The 17,870-nt window shown below is 36.1% G+C and overlaps 2 long non-coding RNA genes and 1 other non-coding gene across 3 annotated transcripts; 2 read left to right on the top strand and 1 right to left on the bottom strand.

The window, feature by feature from the left end:
- Positions 1–3,428: 3,428 nt before the first annotated feature.
- Positions 3,429–3,535, top strand: LOC141635180 (small nucleolar RNA R71). Its single transcript, XR_012539884.1, has one exon. It is a non-coding gene; the product is annotated as a small nucleolar RNA R71 (small nucleolar RNA).
- A 2,487-nt stretch (positions 3,536–6,022) lies between these two features.
- On the bottom strand, positions 6,023–7,115 carry LOC141628165 (uncharacterized). Its single transcript, XR_012537102.1, has 3 exons — positions 7,026–7,115; positions 6,190–6,253; positions 6,023–6,092 (listed from the first exon to the last, which is right to left on the bottom strand). It is a non-coding gene; the product is annotated as an uncharacterized LOC141628165 (long non-coding RNA).
- Positions 7,116–14,617: 7,502 nt separating this feature from the next.
- On the top strand, positions 14,618–15,794 carry LOC141633991 (uncharacterized). The gene is made up of 3 exons (XR_012538739.1): positions 14,618–14,759; positions 14,859–14,916; positions 15,731–15,794. It is a non-coding gene; the product is annotated as an uncharacterized LOC141633991 (long non-coding RNA).
- Positions 15,795–17,870: the final 2,076 nt, after the last annotated feature.

The following is a 17,870-nucleotide window of genomic DNA, read 5'->3' as shown; positions in this document are numbered from 1 at the left end:
TTCCAAAATGGTGGGAACTAGTCACGAAAGCATCAATGGTCAACTTCAACCGTCCGTAAATGGTAATGATCAAATCCTAGCTGCACTCATGATACCGAGTTTGTCGTGCTCCTCGGTATGCAAACAATATTTGTAATCTCAATACCAAACTAATGAATGTAGTAGGGTAAGGAGGTCGATCCACAGAGACGATGCTTGGCTCTTAGATTAATTATCGAGTTTCTAGTTTAGTTGTAGCAAGTATTAAATGATTCATTAAACTAATGCTAAACTACGAATTGAGATAAGAGAGTTAACTAGAAAGCAAATAAATGAGACGAATTAACTCAAGAAACTAAGAAACTAGGGTGTTGGGTTTGCTAGTGTAGACAAGGGTCAACTAGTGAGCCTAAATCAATGGTCACCACAAAGTAGGGTCGGGGAAGGCTCCACCTCTCGGTGTGAGTCGGTCCCTAGGCCAAGCGAAGTCAAGCCCTCGCTTAGATTAACCAAGACCGAGTAATTGTGCATAATTCCACAAGTCAAGGCTGTCGCCTTAACAAGTCGACAAATAGAGAAAGGCTAGAATCCTCATTCTAGCAATTCCACAAACACTTGGTGTGAACAATTACTCTAAACCAACTACTCAATGGTTCCCACTAATTCAAGCCAACAATTAGCCCCAAGAGTCCACTATAGGTCCCCCTTCACCGTAGTAGAACACTACTCACACATGATTATGAAATTGAGAACAAAAGATGAGAACTTTATCATGTAAATAGGAAGAACAATCATAATCTAAAGACAAGCTATGAAGAGGGAAATGACACGAGCAAAACGATTATCATCATTGACGACATATACCCTCCACATTTAGACGCTCTAAACAAATATTTTCAAACAAGATGCAACGTGTATGAAATGCAACTAATTATATGAACAATCTACGTGAATGCAAGAGTGAAGGCATATATACATGTATAGTCTAAATACACAAATTATCTAGTCCTAACAACACACCTACAATACAAGAATGTCCAAAACGGTTCCCAAAGGGAACACCCACATCAACATATCCCGTCCTCCTCCATGCTTATATATACAAAAAGGAAAGGAAGGATAAAAGAGAAAAGATTGGAAGAATTTTACCATACGTGTTCTCCGATGCTCGCATGTGTTGTCAATAAAAAAGGTTTGGACAAATGCAATATATATAGTATAAACAATGCAATATTTTTTAAAATTTTGAATTTTTCAATTTTTAGGCATTTTTGTAATTTTCTCAAATTAACAAGTAAATATCTACAAATATAAACAATATGCACAAAGTGGATATTTCCCTCCCCACACTTGAAATTTACATTGTCCTCAATGGTACAAAGTATAGGGAGAGAATGGAAAATTAAAGAACATATTTTTGTGTTTTTCAAATTTTTCAAAATTAAAGACACGTTTTTGTATTTTTTATATATTCAATTTTTTTGGATTTTGTTCATTTTTTTTAAAGGAAGGTGCAATAAAATAAATAACATGTTTTTGTGTTTTTTCAATTTTTTTCAAATTTTTATGGTTTTTATATAATGAATTCCCTCCCCACACTTAAAACGTGACATTGTCCTCAATGGAACAAATATAGAGAGGAAACTAAAATGCAAGTAAAGTATAAGTAAGTAAGGGAAGAGAATATATAGAATTTGGTGGTTCTTATGGGACCCCACAAAACCTCTCATCAAAATTTTGTTGCTTGAAAATCCAAGTACCATGATCCATGTCACTTAAGGCACGAAGGAGACGGTCGAAGGCTCTAGCAAAACCCTCAAACAAGCATAGGTAGCTCCAAGCTATAGCCAACCTCATCCAACTTCTCTTCCAACGCTTCCTCCCGTTCTTCCTCTTACTCCTCTCGGTAGTGTTTCTAGGATCCTCTTGGTGACTAGGATCCTCCATCTCAATGTAGTAGCGAGAAGGAGAGAGGGATGGAATCTCATAAACTTCATAAGAAGAGGGAATGTCCACATGGTCCTCAAGACAAGGAGAGTGGTGAAGAATAAGAGGTGGAGGAGTCAACTTCTCATCTTTGAGGTTCAAATTGCTATCATTCATTTCACATTCAATTTGACTCTCCACGTGAATCGAACCATTATCAAAGAGAAGACTCTCAATTTCTTCCAAGCTATTGTCAAAACTACCAAGATCGTAGTTCTTGTCATGGATTCTCAACTCTCCAAGAATGGCAATTTCAAATTCATCAACATCCATTTTCCAAGTCTTAACTTTTTTTATCACACTTGTCATTGACAAGCATTTCCTCTTCAAAGATTTCAGGAGGAGGTGGTATTTTGGGGGGTCTTCCTCATTATTATAGACATCTCAATTAGGGGCACCAACCTCTTCATAACTTCCCTCCCCACAATTATCATTTTGCAAAGAGTCTTCATAAGTGTCCCATATGGGAGGGCCAAGTTCATCTTCATCATTTGGTTCAAGACCAATCAAGAATTCCCGATCAGGCACTTTGCCAACCACAATTTCTTCCAAAATTAAATTTTCATCTTCCTCAATTTGTTCACTCACTATCTCTATTGATCCTCCTAATTGCTTCCGACTTCTTAAGGTAACCAAGTGGACTTATTGATGAAGTGGAAGTCCATCTTTGGTGTTAAGCCCTTGAGTTGGCAAAGAATGCTTGCTTCTTTGAGTGTTAGAAGTCTATTGATTGTCTATGTGAGAATCCAATGTCCTTTGATGATCTTGGACATTGGTGAGAACGGTTCTCAAATCCTTGAATTGTTGATCATATCTGCCTTCTCTTTGTTGTGCCTTAGCATCCATTTCTTTCAATATTCCTTCAATGAAAGGGTTTGAAATTGGGGTTTCAATGAGATGAGGTTGATTAGGACTTTGTTGTTGTTGTTGGGAATGATGAGGTTGTTGGTCTCGTAAAACATAGGGTTTTTTGTTGGTATGGGTCTTGTTGTTAAAAGGATGAGCAAGTGTAATATGAATGCCCAATACCACCACAATTCTCACAAGTAGGAGCATATTGATGATAGTTTCTTGGAGGAGAACTTGGTTGAGAGTAGGTCCTTGGTGGTGACCTAGGCTCTTTAACATAGTAGACCTTGGGGTGATTTGATCTTTCTTCATGATAAGCATTTTCATGCTTCCTCTCCACCAAAAAGCTATCAAATTTCTTTGCCAATTCATCCAACTTGACCTTGTTTTCCAATTCTAGCTTTGAGGGTCCTTCACTCTTGGACTCATTTTCTCGTCTATAGTCACCTTCTCTATCTCCATACCTAATTTCCATGTCGGAAATAATTTGGATCATCTCCGTGATTTGGGCATCTTTCATATTGTCAAAGTTGCCACTAGAGGCCGCAACAATCATAACCCTAAACCTTTGCTCAAGGGTTTTGAAGAAGATTTGGGTTGTCATCCACTTGGGGATTCCATGATGTGGGCAAGAGGTAAGAAGGTCTCTAAATCTTTCCCATGCTTCACTTAAAGTTTCACGATGCTTTTGCTTGAAGGTTTGGATTTCATGTCTTATTCTAGCGGTTTCAGAAGGAGGCACTACTACAGAAATCATGAAGGACATCGGACTTCTAGACACATGGACATCGGATTATAGGCCGATGTAGAGTTCAGTCCCGTCCATATGGGGTGTAATGGACATGGGACTTTAAACCGATGTCCATTAATATATGCACATCGGATTTTTAAATATATCCGATGTCCATATGAGTAATGAACATCAGATTTTAACATTAATCCGATGTCCATATGTGTAATGTACATCAGATTTTTATAGAAAGCCCATGTCCTTTAAGCTAGAATTACATCGAACTTTTATAAATCCGCTGTCCTTTATATTGTTTTTTTTTTAAAATTTGAAAAGAGCAGGCCAATTCATATTGCATTACACCAATTTGAATGCCAAAACATTAATACAAAACATGCCAACTGCCATTCAACCAAAATGATCGATTTCAATTAATAAAAACCGATCCCAATCAACATACAACGCAACCGTCTCCGTCATCCGAATTCAACAACTAACGAACAACAACAAAGGGCATAACAAATCCCAGCCAACATAACATATGGTCTTGCAGATCATGTAATCAGTTTTTCAAAATGCAATTACCTAATACATTACTACGCTAGCTAGCTATCTACGGCTAGATATTGAGAAAATAGTTCGCCCACAAGTCCCGAACCTCATCTAATTCTTCTTGTGAATATGGCGTGGTGTCTTGAAAAACCTGTAATGCATATTAATGACAATGGGGCGATCGGACATGGCCTCACAAGGGCGACTTCATATAAGCTTGACAATAGGGCAGTCAGACATGGCCTCACAAATAAATGATTGTCAGCCAATAATAGTTGCCATTTTTAATGTTCTAATCAGTTGAACATTTATTTATGTGCATATCAATAAATGAACTATTAAGATGAACTTACGCATTAATTAAAGATCTCAACTTTGACGGCACTGACTTTCCTAGTGAGTCGAACCAATGCACTTGATTATGATCAAAACGTCGATCTGACGCATCCAATGATCACTGTAAATAATTTGTATCTTATTCATCAGCTCCATAAAAACACTAATATTTCAAACAAAGACGTTTGTGTAAGGTGAACGAACTCATGGACAAAAACAATACGAATAAGCAAGGGATAATAGCGATCTTACTTAACGGTATCCTAATGGTTGACGCCTAAAAGACAACGACGGGTAACGAGTAGTCATAGGTGTCGAGTAAGCAAGAGATTGTGTGGGATGAGCGATGGACCGGTACCGGGTAAAGGGACGATGCGAGTTGAATTGTCTTCGGCAGCGTATGACAAGTTTGTCGCTTGAGTGTGGGATTAGCAGTGGCTCTGTGCTGCCACTGCATGTCGCCTAGTGGTTCATAACATGGTTCATCGTCGTTGGTCGGTATATATAAGACTAATGTAATGGAGAGCTAACAATAGGCTCACAAAATATTATCCTACATATCTAGATAATAAGAGTATAACTTACTTTCATACTTATTAGGGCCGCAAAGTACAAGTGTGCTGGAGTAATGTATTCACCATGTCACAAACAAAATACTGCAAAAATAACAACCATAAATCAAATTAACAATAAAAACATTCCAGCTACATAGTTAAATTAATTAATAAGCACAATAGCACCCATACGGATACATACTGACGAGTGACAAACTAGAGGAACAAACAAATTACCAAAGCATTTTAGTATCAGCAGAAAACAAACTGGATTAAGAGATTCATATCGCATTGAAATATATCAGTACGATAGTCGGAAAAGGCAAAAAATCACATATATTTTTATATTTTGATTAATTAATTAGTATAAAATAAGAGGAGATCTGGAAATTGTGGAGTAGAACTATTAGCACTAAACATTAATTCAATGTCCACTAAAAATGCCTTAAGTTGCGTATCCTTCCATTTTTCCATTCATTATTCATTATTTAAGCTTACATTTTCTAACTTTCTATTTGATACAATAATAACATCAAAGAAAATCAAGACTCAATTACATAGCTGCATCTCGAACTGATTATACGCCATTTTTTTGCAGAAGAAAGATCCAGAAATTTATTTTTGTAGCTATAGTGTCACAAATTACGCACAAATCGAATATTTAAGCTAAAATCACATCAGGCGAGATATCACACAACCTTAAAAATCAAACCACTAATGTATATTGGTAATGAGATCTAAATTAAGAAAACAACTACTCATACTAACAAAAATCTACATACAAAATACCAACAATTAAATAAATCAATAGCAACAAATAAAAAATTGAGAGGGAAATTACAGAAGCCATTGGAGATGATAAAGATATGGATCGGATCATTTGCACTTGTAAGGCTTGGGTGAGGGATGCCATGAAAAGGAAGGCTGGTGAGTGGTAGTGGTGGTGGGCTGAGAAGTGAGCAGAAACAATGTAATTACAAAGAAGAATAAGGAAACAAAGAAGTAAAACACAGTGAGAAGAAACTAAAGGATACTACAATAATCCGAATACCTTGAATTCCACTATCATGTACTGGCGAATGGCGATGGTAGTGTCGTCCAATGCACTGTCCAACAACGAAAAACAACACAATGCAATGATCCAGCCATAATCTAATGCAAAAAAATTATTAACAACATTAGTATTAATTAGAATTCAAATACCTTGAATAAGTTGAACTATGTATCCCAGCATACAATTTGTGGAGTTTGCGTCCTATCAGGGTGCCTTACAAAGTGAAATATTAAGAACAGGAAAATCATTATTATCCAAAGCCAGTTAAGAAAGAAGACATTGTTGTTAGTTATTAAGCCCCTCTAGTAACATTTATCATCAACCCACTCTGATTAATGATAATACTCTTTTGTAACTTATCACATACTTTGATTTCTCAACCCAAACTTATTATACAGTTGTTTATCTTCATTGCCTTTCTAGAAATTAATAATAAGATTGACAAAAATCCATCAACTGATATGTTATTGCTAACTTGATACTCTGAATTTTCAAACCCATTAATATCAACATCCCTTACCACTACCGAGCTTCATTGAAGAAGATTATTGCTACAACAACAATAATGGTTTCCAGCTGCTAAGCCAAGTTTAATTGAACGAATTCAACATTGTCGCAAATTACACCATATATACTCAACTTTAAGAAAATAAAAATGTTGGAGCAAGATCTAGCTTGTTTCAACAATATATCCCATTTCTAGTGCATTAAAAGTAACATTGTCGCAAATTACACCATATATACTAAATCAATCACACTAATTTTATGTAACGAACCCCAAATGATAATAGGGCATTATCAAATGAATCAATTATTTTGATTCATCCTCAATCAAATATAATTGCAAAGTTAAATCAATCACAGAAGTTCAATTAAGATAATCAAAACAAATCAAAGAAGAAAAACATTTCACAAATCCTATAACTGAAAAGCCAGTAAAATGCTTAAAAAGAAACGATCTGAAGTTGAAAATTAGGGTTTATACCGATCCTAGTTCACGTCGATTGTTGTTCGCGTGGTGGTGGTCACCGTCGAAGTTGGCCGCCGTCGAGAGTTGTCGGGTGGGGTAGCGATTTCTGTGCTGGCCGGCGTTAGGTGGGGCGGTGTTCGCGTGGTTGGGGTTGGTGTTCGCTGATTTTAGGAAAGAGGAAAGGAAGGCAGTGTATAATGAAACAAATGAAACATATTTCTGGACATGGGTTGAAAATAATTTGGGGCGGGGGAATTGTTTTCATTTTGCGCCCAAATTGAGGATTATATGGACATGGGTTGTAATTTAATCCGATGTCCATTATAATGGACATGGGTTGAAAATAACAACCGATGTCCATATAATATAATTACATCAGACTTTTATAAAAATCTGATGTGCAAACTTATTACATCTGTTTTTTCAAAAATCCGATGTCCATCCACTGATGTCCTTGATGAATTCTGTAGTAGTGAGGGTAAACTTTGCTGACAAAAGCCCTTGACAAGCTTTCCTAAGTAGTGAAAGTAACCGGTTCATATGAATTCAACCATTTTCTAGCATCATCCTTCAAGGAAAGAGGAAAGAGCATAAGGAGAATGTGGTCTTCCGTGATGCCATCATACTTGATCGTACCCGCTTTTTCTTTGAATAAGACAAGATGTTCATGAGCATCTTCACTCTTCAAGCCATGAAATATATCTTATTGAATAAAGGAGATTATATGATAACGGAGCTCAAAAGTATTAGGAGCAAGAACTCCATAATTAATTGCCGAGTAAGACCGATTAGGATTCAGTCTATGGTAGTAATCCATTGGTTGGTCCGTCATTTCTTTATCAACAGAGTTGGTTCTTGGTGTATTTGGTGGGCTAGGTGAGTTTGAATGTTGTGAATGGGTGGGTGAGTGATTTGGAGAGTGGTTTGGTGAATGGTTTGGTTGAGAATTGGTGGTGGAGATGGATGTATTTGTAGTTGGTTTGGTGAAGGTGGAGATCTCCTTAGAGCCGATAGTGCTAACCATCTTTTTATCCGGGAAGACTTCTCAATCTTTCGATCAAGATAGATAAGAGAGCCGGTATTATACCTATACAACCACTCAAAAAGAGACCAAATGGTCCTAATGCAATGAATGCACTAGGACAACGGTGGAAAATAAGCAAGCAAAGTAAACTAAGCCTAGAAATAAACAATTTATCTAATGCAATATCACCGTCCCTGGCAACGGCGCAATTTTGATACCGATTTTGTCGTGCTCCTCGGTATACAAATAATATTTTTAATCTCAATACCAAACTAATGAATGTAGTAGGGTAAGGAGGTCGATCCAGTTTCTAGTTTAATTCTAGCAAGTATTAAATGATTCATTAACCTAATGCTAAACTACGAATTGAGATAAGTGAGTTAACTAGAAAGCAAATAAATGAGACGAAATAACTCAAGAAACTAAGAAACTAGGGTCTTGGGTTTGCTAGTGTAGACAAGGGTCAACTAGTGAGCCTAAATCAATGGTCACCAAGAAGTAGGGTCGGGGAAGGCTCCACCTCTCGGTGTGGGTCGGTCCCTAGGCCAAGGGAAGTCAAGCCCTCACTTAGATTAATTAAGACCGAGTAATTGTGCATCCTTTACACAAGTCAAGGCTCTCTCCTTAACAAGTCCACAAATAGAGAAAGGCTAGAATCCTCATTCTAGAAAATCCACAAACACTTGGTGTGCACAACTACTCTAAACCAATTACTCAATGGTTCCCACTAATGCAAGGCAACAATTAGCCCCAAGAGTCCACCATAGGTTCCCCTTCACCCTAGTAGAACACTACTCACACATGATTATGAAATTGAGAACAAAAGATGAGAACTTTATCATGTAAATAGGAAGAACAATCATAATCCACTACTACATTGTTATTCTGTAGCAACACTTTGCTATAGTTGCATAATGTCATATAAATGTTGCTATAGAGTTTATGCAACACTTAATCAAGTGCTACATAATGTCTTGTTGCATTAGCTCATTGCAACGCTTAATGCAACACTTTTTAATCTAAAGCAACACTTTTCTAAAGTGTTTCATTGGTTATGTTTATGCAACGCTTTTTTCCAGTTGTAAAGGCAACATTTTTTTATCTGCTAATGCAACAATTCTTGTAAAAAAAAAGCAACACTTCCTGAACTAATGCAATACTTTTCATGTTGATAAGCAACACTTATATCAAATAAATGCGACATTTTTATTTTGAAAACGCAACACTAGTTACGTCCAAAAACAACACTTATAATAAACAAATGCAACACTTGTTTATCCAAAAACAATACTTAATTAATAAAGTGCAACATAAGGACTTGTAAGACAACAATTGTAATTCTCACTAATTGATAAGTCCAATTTATATATATTTTATCCCCATATTTTAGCTTTAATTTACATGTCATTATGCACTAATCTTAGTGATATTGAGCTAATATTTGCTTTCTAGTTCTATTTGTATGTTTTGTCATGTTTTGTAGGTATAAGAGCTTTTAGGAGCTTAATCCTACACATTTGCAAGTAAACCAGAAGCTTGGCTAACAAAGGAGCAAGAATGGACTAAGTGTTGGAAGTGTGTGGACTTGCATGAGCAAATGTGGTGGATTAATTTGAGAAATGCACAACACAAGTCAAGAAATGAGCCCAAGTATAAAATCAAGTGTTAAAGCCCAAGTAGAAGAAGATGGGAGAATGCCTTGGATGCTCATCTTAAGATGCTCTTTGGATGCTAATTGTGCAATTAAGAAGGTGTTGATGGCCAATATGGGATTCTCTAGGAAATTACTCTAGTAATTAAGAGAGAATATTTGGGGTTGACCCCTTTTATTTGCTCTACAAAGTTCACCCTTTATTTCCTATATAAAGGGTGTAGACTTCAACACTACACACAACTCTTAAACATATTTTTCCATCTAAATTCTCTCTAAATTTTAGTAGTTAGTTTAGGTTGGCTTAGTTTAGTTTAGTTTGTTTACATTTCATTTTAGCAATTACATTACAATCCCATTTCAAGGTAATTCTATTTACATTTTCATTATGTTTATCATTTTAATTATCATTAGTGTAGTTTACATTTCCACCATGTTAGAGTAGTTGCATTTGTCTAAGGAGTAAGGGAAACCATGCATGACTAAGTAAATTGTAAATGTTAAAATGAGGCTAAGTTAAATTGATAAATTGTTTCTATCACATGTTTGCATCGTCACGTTTAATCTATGTTTAAAGGCCTTATTCATTGATTAAGTTTGTTCATTCATTCTAAAAGTCGAGAGGCACGGAATTGAATTAGACAAAGCATGTGTAGTAGGACGACCTAGTCATGGACGAGAGTTTCTCTAGGACCCGGTCTATGGTTGACACTAATATCGTAAGGTGGGTGTCTTTAAGCCTAAACATTTATCGTAAAATCAACTTTGTAACTTGACATGAGCATTTACATAATTAGCATGTGTGACCGACCTCCCTAGACATTTTCTTTATTATTGTTTTATCATCACATCAAACCAAGCCAATCAATCAACCATTAACCTACCGAGATAAAAGTTCAATCCATATCAACTAATTAACAACTCCCGTCTCTCTGTGGTTCGATCCCTACGTACTACATTCATTTGTTTTGTTAGGGTATAAATATTATCTTTTCATAGGTGTGCGATAGCCTATCAAATTTTGGCGCTGTTGCCGGGGAGACGGTTTTGTTTGTTATATAGTTGTTGAATTTTATCTTATTTTATTTTGTCTCGATGAATACTTGTTCCTTGGGATCATCTCACGGTTTTCTTGTAGTTTTAGTGCCTATTTTTGTAGGTGATAAAGCTATTGGCCCTTCATAATGAATTACAAATTCGTCCCACAACTCCAAGATGAGCCTTTTCATGACTATCTTGCCCGATTCTACCATTTTTGCGATAGTCTCCTCTCTTTTGGACATGTCCTTGATGGGGATTACATGGTTCAATTCGCGCTTAATGGCATGAATTTTGAGACCCGGGAAATAGCTCTAAACTTGAGTAATGGGAGTGTCAACTACACGATGGGGCTAGAACTTTGGAATTTCTTTGAATTCATGGCTAGCGAAAGTCAATTGCGGGAGGTAACTCGTCAAGAAGAATTGAGGCGTGCAATGCTTCTTCAAGATCATTTGGAGCAACAAGCGTCCGAGGCTCGTATCATAAAAATGCTCGAAGACATGCTCACAGAAATGCAAGAAGGAAATGAGCGATTTATCACAGCTTCTAATCTTCCACCTCCCCAATGTGAGTCTTTTGCAACTAATAATTTAGAACTCTTGGAAGATGATGATGATGGTTCTAATTTTTCTTTTTAAATTCCCCATAACATCACTCCGATTGACCATTTAGAGACTCATGCCATTGACCTTGTAGTAGATGACACCCATGTCGTAGACGATGTTGGGCCCGGTTTTAATGAAAAGGACGAGGTTTTACCCAAGACCTTAGAACCCTTTACGAATCCTTCCATGGAGGATATAGTGGACCTATTAGAAGTAGATTGTGGACTGTGTGACATAGAGGTTAATAGGGATGAAACCCCCAATTCCCAAAAGTGCTACCATTTAGAGTTTTCATACCACCTAATTGAGACCGTTTATGATGATATGTTGTGCACTAACAATTTGTTTCATGGTCTTAAGCATGATGCTCCATCTCTTACTGACGAGTGGAGTAGTACGGTGGTTCTCTATGAAATCTCTCATAAGCATTTTGATAAGATATCCTATCTCTTACCTTTGCTTTATCATGTTTTTATCTTATCAATTGCTTACATATGCTTGTGTATTGCTCATGCGCAGGAATATAATCAACTTCTAAGGGCATTGACGTGCTTTTTAGAGGACGATGGAAGATCCATTAGACAAAAAATAGTTTGTTTTTGTTTTATTTCAATTGTTACGCAATTTCATGTTTTATTAAAATTAGGAATAAATTTTAGACTAATTAGCTATTTTGAGTTGTGATTTGTAGGTGTTGGAAGAGGAGAAGAGGCCTTTTGAAGAATAGCATATTACCCCATGTTGTAACCCCGTTCGGGGTCGTAACGTTTCCGTTTTCAAGCAAAAAAAAAAAAAGTCAACGGTCAACCCCGATCGGGGTCGTGACTTTCTTCCTTTTTGCGCGTTTTAATAAAATACGGGATATGCTAATCTTTTCCATATGCTTCAAAAGCAAAGGTCGGTACTCCTTCTCTCTATTTTTCTTCATTTCTCAATCAAATCACCTCTGAAAACCTCTATTAGCATCGAGGACAAAGTACCCACCGGAATTTTGACCCATTTTTCAATGCGTTGCTAAGTGGAGGAATCCCCCAATGTTTATGCTAGCTTGGAGGAGGCTCGTTAGTCTAGTAAGTTTTCTTTGTTTTGCACTTTAGTTTATTTCTCGCAACCCATTAAATATGACCTCTTACCGTTCTTGTTTATTTGCTTTTAGCCATTTTTGTGGTTTAGTTGAGTAATTTAATTGTTGGCACATTGAGGACAATGTTATGTTTAGCTTGGGGGGAGATTGCATTTGCACATTAGTTAGTTTGCATTTAGTTATTATAGATTTAGTGAGAATTTTTGAAAAATTTGTGTGAATTTTTCCTTCTAATTCTTTACTTGTCCTACTTATGCTCTCTTGTTTGTCCCATTTTTGGCTTGATAACTCTTGATTCGCTACTTTTGACGGGATATAGCATGCATGGGGATGTCTTGACATAGTAGGTGGAAGATGGATTTTGGACCAAGTAAGCTTGATCTTGACTTTTGGCAAGCCACAAAATGATAAGGTAGAGCCTTCTTTAGACCAATGCATCCATATCCGGTCTCTCTTAAGTGAGTGTAGGTCTCCTTATGTTGTGTGTTACATCAAAACGCACAAGTATGGTCTTTATTTCATCTCTTGTTAAGCATGCATTCATTTTTTTAAAGCATTTTGGAGCCATTCACATGATAAATTTAGCCTTTTTGACCCCTTCACAAAATTTATCCCTAGCTACATCATTGAAATTGCCTACCCTTGTTGAGCTAGTAGCTTTGTTTGTCCTTGTTTGGGTGCTCAATTGGGATTTGTTTCAAAGTTTGGACAATCATGTGAGCTTGGTCTTAATGCTTAAGAAAGAAAAGAAGAAAAAGTGATGTTGAATTGAAATGAAAAAAATCAAGAAAGAAAAAAAAGTTGAGAAAAAGAAATGAAAAAAATAAGCATGAAACAAAATGAAAAAGAAGTATGAATTAAAAAAGAAAAAAGAGAAGAAGAAGTTGATGTGAGAAATTCTCAACATTATTCATATATTTTGGAGAGTTTACTTATGATTAAATTGCAAATTGGGTTGTAATTAGGATTGAGCACCTTTACATTTTGGTAGTTGCTAGCTTGACTTAGCTCCACATTACCATAACTCATTTGTTCCTCTTTCTTGCCCATGTTTATTTATCTTCTTCTTACCCTTGGCTTCTTTACATGCTTGCATTTGATTGTTTTGTCTTAAGAGTTTTGAATTGATTACCATATTAGATTGCGGGCACACTCTCATGAGTCGAGGATTTTTGAGTGATTAATCGCAAAATGTCCTTTTACACAAAATTGAGTTATTAGTGGATCGTGAGAGTCCGAAAGTCAAAAGATCATGCAAAAGCCGAAAAGTTTACTTGAAATCGACCACACTACGCCGTCGTGTAAATCTGAACCATGATGTTGCTTATCCTTATGCCCATGTTGTTTAGGGATTTGAATCATTTTGCTTGTTAGCTATTTTGGGATTTGCAATGTTGGGATGATTTCTTGCTTGAGGACAATCAAGGGTTTAGCTTGGGGGAGTTTGATAAGTCCAATTTATATATATTCTATCCTCATATTTTAGCTTTAATTTACATGTCATTATGCACTAATCTTAGTGATATTGTGTAACACCCCGTATTTTATTAAGTTGGATAAAATTCTTTTAATTGCTCTTTTGAATTTAATTACATCATTTAACGATTTATATATATATGCTTAGCTAATTAATTAATTTCATCATAATTCAATACGTTAATTTTAATAAACATTAATAAGTTGATTTAAAGTTAGTTCGAGTTTATTGAAATTAGTTCGAGTTTATTTATTTAATAATTTCCTTTTCTTTAAAAATCCTTATGAAAGTTGTTTTAAGTGAACCCGAGATGGATTTTGGGAACAAAACCGTCCAATTAGCTATTTTGAGCTTATTTCACTAAATTAGCAATTTTTATTAATATCCGTTAGTTTCGTAAAAATCGTTAATAACTCCGATTCGAATCGAATTCCTATTATTTCCGTTAGCTAGCTAAGTTTATTTTATTTTCACTCATTAAATTTATTTATTATTAATTCCGTTTTATTACTGAAACTTTTACTAAAAACCGATTTTATTAACTCGAGGCGGTTTTAAAAACGAGCAAAATTACTTAACGATGAAGAAACGTACGTATAATTAGTAGCTAGCAAGCTAGCTGGTGCCTCATTATTATTATTATTATTATTATAATCCCTCGTCCCCACCACCCCCCTTCATTTCCTTTGTTCCTGTCGAGAGAGCTGACAACAAAAAAAAAAAAAAGAAACAAAACCCCAGCAAACCTCAAGCAGAGCCATAGTCACCATTTTCGTCACCTCCAACCTCAGATCCCGCCTCCATTCTCAACCAAATTCGATAATTTTTGTACCATTCTCTTCCCCTTTCCTTCCTCCTCCTTTTAAGGTAAGAAAGTCTCCTTTTTGTAGTGGTTTCGTCTTTCGCCGTCTTATAAAAGTGTCGTCTTTTAGCTTCTTTATTCCGTTTTCTTGCCCTTTTATGAAGGATTTGAAGACCCGGAGCAGTTTGAGTCGGAAATCGTGCTCATTGAGGAAGTTATAAGGTAACGGTGATAGGTTACTCGAATTATTTATAATACTAGCTATTATATTTCCTATTGTTAAGTTAATTAGTTGTGAGACGGGTTAAAAATAGCTGCTTTGGTTAGCACGAGAGTTTGGGATATTATCGAAGGATGGCTTGTATTTGCATAATGAAAAGTTTGGCCGCTGTACTTACATTCGGATATAAGCATTTATGTTTGATTACAAATTTAGGGAAAAGTATTACGTGGCTTTAATGGTGTATATCAACCAAGATTTGTTAAGCTTTATTAGGTACAAGAGAATGAGATAAGCCTTGAAATTTAAAGAGATGTCAGAGTTGAGAGTATAGTTATGACGAATTGGAATTTCAGAGTTTGGCTTCTAGTTTGTATTGTGTTATTGTTGTCTTATCCTTTGATCTTGACTCGCGAGTGAGTAGCTTAGAGTTATACTCTAAATGTTGAGCAATTCCTTTAATGGAATATTTGACAATATCGATATTGAAATTGTGATGGAAATCTGGTTACTATGGAGTATTATATTATGAGACGGAGTAATGAGTAGGACGGAGTAATGAGAGAGATGGGGTAGAGAATTGAGATTGAATTAATTATTGGGACGAGAGTGACTATTACAAGGTTGGCCTAGCAGCGGCCTGGCCGTGGCCTGCTGTAGCCCGGCCGTGGCCTGGCTAAGTCGAGAGTTTGGGCCGTATCTATAAATTGTTTTGACGCTAGTTTGGTTTATTTAAAATATAATTAAATTAATTTCCGCCTCTTATTTTATATAACGATAATTCGTTAATATCGTCCCTTCACATAACTATTTTAGGTGGCTCATATGTGGTTGAAGATGAAGAGTAATTTTGGGTTTTAGAAGCTTTCTCAAGTTTATTGCTTGTCTGTTTGCTAGCTTAAGTTAACATATTTCGAGTTACTCGACGAATTAATGTCACATTCTTTGCTTTTTGTATGATTTTGTGATTGTTAATTGAGTGGTTTATTTCACATGATAATATGGGTTAAATTCATGTCTAAATCATGTCTTTAGTTAGTTTAAGTTCTTATATTAGTATGGAAATGAATTGGAAGTGATTAATTGATGCTTCAGACGATGTTAAACTGAACAAAAATGGAGAAATGGAGGGTTGGGGGTGGCGGCCAGCCCTAGAGCCGGCGAGGCCAGGGCAGCCCACAAACAGGCCACAGGTTGGCCCGGGTTGGCCCGTTGCTTGTTTAGCGGTTTTTCATGCATTATTTGTCGTTCCGGGTTTATTAATGTTATATTTAGTATAAGTAACAAATGGGTAATCTTTTGAAATGAATCATATTAGTAGTAAATATAATGTTGATGGTAAAAATTATGTTTATATTAGTAGTTGCACATGTTAGGATAGGTTATAATATGATATAGTAATGAATAGGCTTAAAGTGAATTTGTAGCGATAATTGTAATGTTGGATGATTATGCCGAAAACTGAGCCCTTGGTCCCTTTGATCAATCGATGTCGATCAATTGTGTGATTGGTCACCACAATTTAACCGTGCACTGCCGCAGGGCTAGGGTCAATGCGGGTAAAATTCGGTTGGATGAAATTTTGTATGAATTGGATAATCGGCCTCTTACTTGTTTTAGGCCATTTATTAAGTTTTTAGTTCACATGTGTTGTTGTTTGATTTGAGTAGTTTCTTATGTTGTAGAAACGGCCTTAGATTCCCCGAAACCTTTAATATTGTTAATATTGCTGGAAATGGAATTGGTATTGAATACTTCTTGCAGGTTGTTGTGTTTGTCATAGATAGGCCTTTATAGTCTTTGACGAGTATATGTTCACTGCTTAATAGCCTTTGTGTTCCTGACTTGGTGGGATTATATCCAAGTTGGGGCATGACCTCGTTACTTATTTTGATAGTAAGTGGTCAGCTTAAGTACTAGGCAACCCTTTGGTGGACTCCTTAGGGTACTCACTTTGTTTTAGAAAAATTGTGGGTCTTGGGTGCGGTGGTGTGTATCCGCATATCTAGGTCTGCGCAGATTTTAGGCTAGGGTTTTGTTGTGTCTTGGCCATGTTTTGATAGAACCTCTGAGCCAAGATACCGGTTCGATTACCTTCCCTACCTCGTGGTATAGACTCGAGTTACAGAGTGACTATTGACCGTACTAAGAACTTATGCCTGTCTTTGATATATTGTCCTTTCTTGTATGGTGATTTTATGAATTGTAATATGTGAGATGCAAGCCGGTTACAATTGATAAAGTTTGGATTACTGCTTGTTATATGTTTCACATGATAGTTTAATTTGGTCAGTTTAGGGCTCATATGTTAGAATACTCGATAATTAACTTATTTATGATGTTGTTTACATGTTCCATTACATCTTATATTAAATATGACATTTCGTGGCTGGGAGGACTCGAAGTTACTCCCCACTGAATTGTGGCTTTCGTGTTTGTATAAAATGCGATTGACAGGTTGGTGATGCTTAGATGGGGTACACGGACGAGCTAGTGAGCAAAAGAACCTTGGACTTAGTTTGGCTATTTTTGTAGTAAACCTTTAAACTTTTGGTTGTGTTTATATTTTGAAGGGACATATGTCTCCCTCTTTTTCTTTGGTTTATATCACTTTATTCTCGCAGCTTTAGCATAGTTATGTAAATTAGTTTGTTAGTAATTGCAGGTTTTGGCACTCTTCATTTGGAAATGTTTGTGAATGGTTTAGAAAAGTTTTAAAAATTACAGGTTTTATCTAGTTGAACCAATTACAAACATATCCTGTCAGTTTTTCTGTAGAATTTACGTGTTTATTTAACGCTATTTATAAGGGTGTCACATATTGAGCTAATATTTGCTTTCTAGTTCTATTTGTATGTTTTGTCATGTTTTGTAGGTATAAGAGCTTTTAGGAGCTTAATCCTACACATTTGCAAGTAAACCAGAAGCTTGGCTAACAAAGGAGCAAGAATGGACT

Source organism: Silene latifolia, chromosome Y, assembly GCF_048544455.1.
Source record: "Silene latifolia isolate original U9 population chromosome Y, ASM4854445v1, whole genome shotgun sequence".
Lineage (NCBI taxonomy): Eukaryota > Viridiplantae > Streptophyta > Magnoliopsida > Caryophyllales > Caryophyllaceae > Silene > Silene latifolia.
This window is presented reverse-complemented; position numbering and strand designations above follow the sequence as displayed.